The sequence below is a fragment of the Quercus lobata genome, chromosome 4 (assembly GCF_001633185.2).
Source record: "Quercus lobata isolate SW786 chromosome 4, ValleyOak3.0 Primary Assembly, whole genome shotgun sequence".
NCBI classification, from domain to species: domain Eukaryota; kingdom Viridiplantae; phylum Streptophyta; class Magnoliopsida; order Fagales; family Fagaceae; genus Quercus; species Quercus lobata.
The window spans coordinates 63362991-63369460 of record NC_044907.1 but is presented as its reverse complement, the minus strand read 5'-3'; the positions used below and the strand labels follow the sequence as shown (position 1 = coordinate 63369460).

Below are 6470 nucleotides of genomic sequence, written 5' to 3'. Positions count from 1 at the left end.
TGATTAAGTTTTGATGCTCCGTTGCCTTCTCCTTAGCCTCAGCAGCTATCCCAGCCCATTTCTTACTCTCGTCCCTCACATTTTTGAAGGTCGTCTCCAATAAGATCCTCGTCTTGTCCAACTCAGTGGCCTACCTAGACGCTGCAATGAATTTAGACATGGCCTGCAAGAGAAAAATGCTTGGTTAGACGGCCAAAAAATTATGAAATAATAAAGAGGAGACGAGAGTAAAGTTACCTTAAAGAGATCATGAACACCTGAATGTTCAAAATCTTTCAGGGACATGTCATAACAGGAATTTATGTCTTCGTCCTGCACAGCTTCCCCGAAGCGTTCCCAAGCCAAATCCTCGTTTTCAATAATGTTCGAGGATACCTTCGAAGGAGGCTGAGACGAGACAGATGTGATCGTCCTAGGAGGGGTCTTGGACGAGGTAGTCTCAACAGGTGGAGAAACATCCACATCAATTGTTTGGACGGTAGGATTGGACTGAGGAAGGTTAGGCTTGGTTACCTTGGATGATGCATGCTTAACCCTTTTGTCACGACGGCTGGGGAGACTCCCTAAGTCCAAATTTTTTGGTAGGGACTTCCTCTTGTACCCAGCAGATGGACGAGTTTGGGATATAATCTTAGGACGAGCATCCCTAGCCTTAGGACGATCCCCCTCACTTGCAACCTCTTTTCCTTTGTTTCCTTTCATTGTTGCCATTCCTTAAAAAAAAAAAAATTTGAAGAAGTTTTTAGAACTAAAGCAAAGAGGAAAGGTGTGTAAGGGACGTTCTAAGTTTAAAACTTACTTCTCCTTACTGTTATCTGGTGTGCAAGTGCCTCCTCAGAAGGACTAGGGCCTAATCCCCACTTAGCAAGTCGTCTAAGCATCACTAGAGAATGAAAATTCCTATCTGCGTATAGACGAGCTCTGTGGACGCGGTCACGGTGAAACTTGCTAAGAGAAGGTTGTCCAACAGCTGTAAAAGAATGAGTTAGAATATAAAATAATAATAATAATAATAATAATAAATAAAAATAAAAAGAGGGACTTACCCTCAGGACAAAGGTTCCCTAGGTCCCCAGTATAATGGCCAAATGTGTCCTGGCCAACGTCTGAAGGATTCCCAGCCCAGGAGCCGGAGACGAAGAAAAACTCCATCTTCCATTTTTTGTCAGACGAGGGTAGGTACCTAATCATTCTACAATCTTTTCCCCTGGCAGTGAACTGGTAAAAGCCAAGGGATTGGTGAATTTCTAAGGATTTATAGCAGTAGAGGAACTTGTCCACCGTAAGAGGACGGTCCCCCCCAAACACCTCCCTCCATAGAACTTGCATAGAAATAACTAATCTCCATGCATTTGGATTGAATTGACATACTCCTAAACCTAGCCTAACTAATAATTCCCTAATGAAAGAATTTAAAGGAAATCTCAAACCCCACAGAAGATAAGCTTCATAGACATCTATCCCAAAATGAGGATCACAGCACCATTCTCCACGGACGGGCAACCTAAGGTTAAGCTCGTCTGGGATCTGGTACCATGTCCTTAGATTACTTAGTCTTTGCTCGTCTATTTTGGAAGGGATATCTATCGCACAACTAAACACGGTTACCTTCTCCTCGTCCAAAGGGACGGACGGAGGGACGTTGGACGAGGTGCCTACCTAGGACCTCGAGGCCTTCCTAAGCTCTTGTTGTATGGCCTCTAAGGGAAATCCAGGGACGCCAGAAACGTATTCCTCGTTCATGGAGTTCCCCCCATCACTACTACTAGAGCCACTAGAATTTGTACTACTTTCGTATTGATACTCGTCTATGGCCTTCTCTAGACTATCGCTAGACGACATTTTTTGAAAAGATCAAAGAGAAACCTAAAAGATGAGAGAAGAAGGAATACCTGGCTCTAAGACGAACGAAGGCTATAGACGCGAGGAAATTCCTAGACAAGGCTCTAGATGAGGAATGTCAAAGAAGGAAAATCTCAAAAATGTAGAGGGCAACGGAGGAATTCCCCTATTTATAGGAGATTGACCTGGGCATATAAAATGATAGAACCAGTTAGGAGATGACATGTGGCGTTCACCTCGAAAAAATGAATCGACGAGACTCATCGCCAATAAAAAGGTGACATGTGGCATCTCGACGCACATGCATTCAGGGAAATGACGCCAAGTCATCCCTCCCTGCTTAGACAACCCATATGGACAAGGGGGCAACTGATGTGCAACGAAAATTCGTTCTAAGTCTTTTCTTGTCCATAGGCATCGTCCAAGGAAAAGACAGGAAGAAGGGAAATCCTCGCATAAGTTCAACCTCGTCCGTCCGTCCTTAAAGGACGGACGAGGTTACTACACTGCGAACATGTCTCCACCAAGTGTGAGAGAAAACGTACTGTCGCTAGTTAAGTCCAACTGTTGTGAAATGCAGACTTGAATAATCTAACCTCCACAGTAATTATGGAAGTTACCTCCGAGCCTTTTGGATTCCTCAACAATAGGAATGGTTACCAAACAAGTAACTGCTCCCCGCACGCTATATAAATGCTCGCCAACGAAAGAGTAAGGGATTCTGATTATGAGACTTCCAATTTACTGGGAATCACAAAAAAGGCTAACTTTACCATCGGAGGGTTCTTGGCCGGCTTCCACCGGTCTCTTCTGATTTTTCTATTTCTTTTCTCAGGATTCAGTCACAAACTCATCAAGGCCCGAGACTTTCAGCCCACTGATATCACAGGATTTATCAACGTCAGCTAGTTGATCTCTGCTAGATAGAAATCGAACAATAAGAGACCTATCAGCAACCATGTCTTTGACAAAGTGAAAATCTATTTCAACATGCTTGGTATGAGCATGGAAAACTAGATTGGAAGACAAATAAGTGGCGCCAATGTTGTCACACCATAAAACAGGAGAACAGGACATAGGGGTGCTAAGCTAATATAGAAGAGCATGCAACCATATAGCCTCTGCAACTGCATTTACAAGAGCTTTATACTCTGCTTCAATACTTGACCGAACCACATTTTTTTGCTTTTTACAGCCCCAAGAGATGAGATATTACCTAGAAAAACACAAAAACCCCTAGTAGAACATCGATTATCATGGCATCCAGCCCAATCAACATCAAAATAGACTTGGAGAGAATGAGATTTAGAGCGTTTGAGTTGTAAACCAAAATGAATGGTCTGTTTAAGATAACGCAAAAGGCGTTTGACAGACTACTAGTGAAGAGATGTAGGTCGATGCATATACTGGGATAGTTTATTAACAATGAAATTTATGTTAGGGTAAGTAAGAGAAAAATACTGCAAAGCTCCAATGGTGCTCTCGTATAAGGTAACATCATGAAAATGATCTCCTTCAAAAGTAGAGAGATTTGTGCATTAGGCCATAGGAGAACTAATAGGCTTTGCTTCCAACATCTTCGTCTTTCGTAAGAGATCCATTATGTAATGTCTTTGAGATAACAATAAGCTTGAAGAATTTGGCAAAACTTCAACACCAAGAAAAAAATTGAGATTACCTAAATTCTTAATAGCAAAATCAATTTTTTTAAATGGCGAAGAAGATCATTAATAGCTGAAGCTTGAGAAGAAGTGACAATCAAATCATCCACATAAATCAGAAAATAAATGGTGATAATTGCACTATGATAAATTAACAAGGATGAATCAGACCTTGAACCTTGAAACCCCAAAGCAAGTAATCGATAAGAAAGGCGAGAAAACCATGCCTTAGGAGACTGTTTCAATCCATAGTTAACCTTTTTCAATTTGCAGACATGATTGGGAAATTGAGCATGTGCGAAACCCGAAGGTTAAGACATTTAAACATCTTCAAACAAATACCCATGGAGGAATGCATTTTGAACATCAAATTGATGAAGAACCCAGCCTCTAGATACAGCAAGAGAGAGAGGACTATACGTACCGTGGTGGGTTTGATTGCAGGACTAAATGTCTCACCGAAATCCACACCAAGTAATGGAGAAAAGGCGTGGGGAGATGCTGGTTCAATATGCGAGTTAGGTAAACTACTAGAAATGGGCTGGGCTAAGGCATGTGGGCTGAGATGTATAGCTAGTTGGGCCGAAGTAGGAAGTGAGCAGATTTGTAAGGAAGGAGGCCCAATAGAAAATTGCAATGCTAACCATGTCTCAATAGAGGGTTGTACCTGAAAATAAACTCCATCTGAAAGTGAATTAATTTGAGGGGAAGGGAAACCAAATTTATCTTCAAATGGTAATTGGGTAATACTGCTCAACATATATTTGATATTTAATAAAAATATAGAGAACATCACTTTTATTCGTCAGATGATAGAGTATAGTATAGCGACTATATGCATCCACAAAAGAAACATAATATTTAGATCCAGATTTAGAACAAATAGGAGAGGGGCCCTATACGTCAGTAAAAATTAATTCCAAAGGGAAATCAATTTAAGTACAGGATAAAGCAAATGGAAGTTGTTTAGGGTGAACGATTTTATTTGAACTAAAAGGCAAGCTAAATCTAGAAAGGATATGATGAACAACATGAAAAACAGGATGTCCCAAGCATGAATGCCATTGATTTGGGGAAGTACGTTCACCAACAAAGGCAAATGACGACAAAGGAATTTTATTGAAAGTAGAGGGAAATAGGTACAGCCCATTTTTACTCAGCCTGCGTAGCAGAACCTTCTCCATTGTTTGATACTTCACAATGAAATAAGTTGGGTGAAATTCACTGGATGTATTAGTATCATTGGTAAATTTATGTACAGAGATCAAATTTTTGGTAATAAGAGGAACATGTAAAACATCATGTAAAAGAAAAGAGGAAGTAGGAGTAGATAATTTTGTAGAACCAATATGTTTTACATTCAAATCAAGACTATTACCAATTTGAATTTGATCAGAAACATGATACTCGTCTGCCCTCACATTCAAGTTTGCAAGATCAGCTATGAGATGGTGTGTAGCTCCAAAATCTGGGTACCAATTAAGATCAAATGTAGATTGAGGAGTAGTGAGCAGGGCATGCATGTTGAAGGAGTTTGTGGAGTATGAGTTATCATACCGATGATAGCAGTTGAGGGCTGAATGACCTGCCTTGTTGCATACCTGGCAGATTAGACGACTTGTGAAGGAAGAAGGTGCATTGCCATGTCCACACCCACTGCCATGATTATTTTTCTGGTTGGAGGAGGATGTTCCACGGCTAAAGGAGGAGTTGTGCTTGCCACCACGACCTCCACGTGCATTCCCTTGACCTGTAAAATTTGCTCTAGCAAAATTGGCTATAGCAATGGTGAGATCAATAACAAGTTGCTGTTGTTCAAGACGAATCTTATGAGCTAGTAAGTGCCCATACAATTCTTCAATAGAGAGAGGATCAACCCTTGTAGTCATTGATGTGACAAATGAGTTATAGTCCAATCCAAGACCTGTTAGAAGAAAAGAGATAAGTTCGAAATCATTGAGGGACTGATCTATGGCAGCAAGAGTGTCAACTAGTGTAGTGAACTGGTAGAAATAATCATCAATAGATGAATTTCCTTTCTTAAAAGTGGCGAGCTAATTGTGGATTTGCATTGTCCTAGCCCTAGATTGGGAGGTGAACATGCCTTCTAATGCTTGCAAGACATCCCGAGAGGTGGTACATTTGACCACATAAGTCATAATCTTCTTAGAGAGAGAAGAGATAATAGCATTGAGTATCATTTGATCTTGCAAATGCCAATGTTGAAATTCTGTTTTTGAAGATCTTGAATGTCACTGTTAGCTGCAACAGTGATGACCTGAGGTGGAGCAGGTGTGGTTCTGTCAAGATAGCCATAGAGATGTTGCCCCTTGAGATAAGAAACAATATGTGCTTTCCACAGTAGATAGTTGTCATGGGTCAATTTAATAGTGATTAGATGATGAATAGTGGTAAGTGTGGTGGGAGAAGGAGAAGCAATGGTGTTGACAGTAGAGGCAAAGGAAGACAATGAAGCCATGATAAAAAATAAAATAAATAAATAAGTAAAAAGAAGAAGAAGACATGAGTCACAACATCTTTGATACCATGTAAACACAATAATATCCTGAAATATTTTCTGCCTTACCCAATTCGGTTTAGGCCTTATCATTTATATAGAGTTGTGTAGGTACAAGGTCTCAAATACAAAAGAGTTTGAATTACAAATAACTTTATCTTTTCCTATCCTATCACAATCTATAGTTGTTACATTTTGTAATTCATATTTGATTTATCACAGCTGGATTAGTTTTGGTTCTTATCCATAACAACTTCACACATCAAAAATTATAAATCAGATTTTGAAATTGCTAGTTTCGACTAATAAAGTTTTTTGCTCTGCAATCAAATTAATTTGTGCACACAAAAATGACTTTCTTCTTTTGATTTTCTCCCAACATGTCTTCTTTTCTCAACTTCAAGGTTCACCACACTCTTCATAGAAAATAGGGGGAGGGGGGGGGGGGG

General features: G+C 40.1%; 1 non-coding gene across 1 annotated transcript; it reads right to left on the bottom strand.

Annotated features, from left to right (window-relative positions):
* Nucleotides 1-5328: 5328 nt before the first annotated feature.
* On the bottom strand, nucleotides 5329-5467 carry LOC115988269. Its single transcript, XR_004091438.1, has one exon. It is a non-coding gene; the product is annotated as a small nucleolar RNA Z247 (small nucleolar RNA).
* Between the last annotated feature and the right edge of the window lie 1003 nt (nucleotides 5468-6470).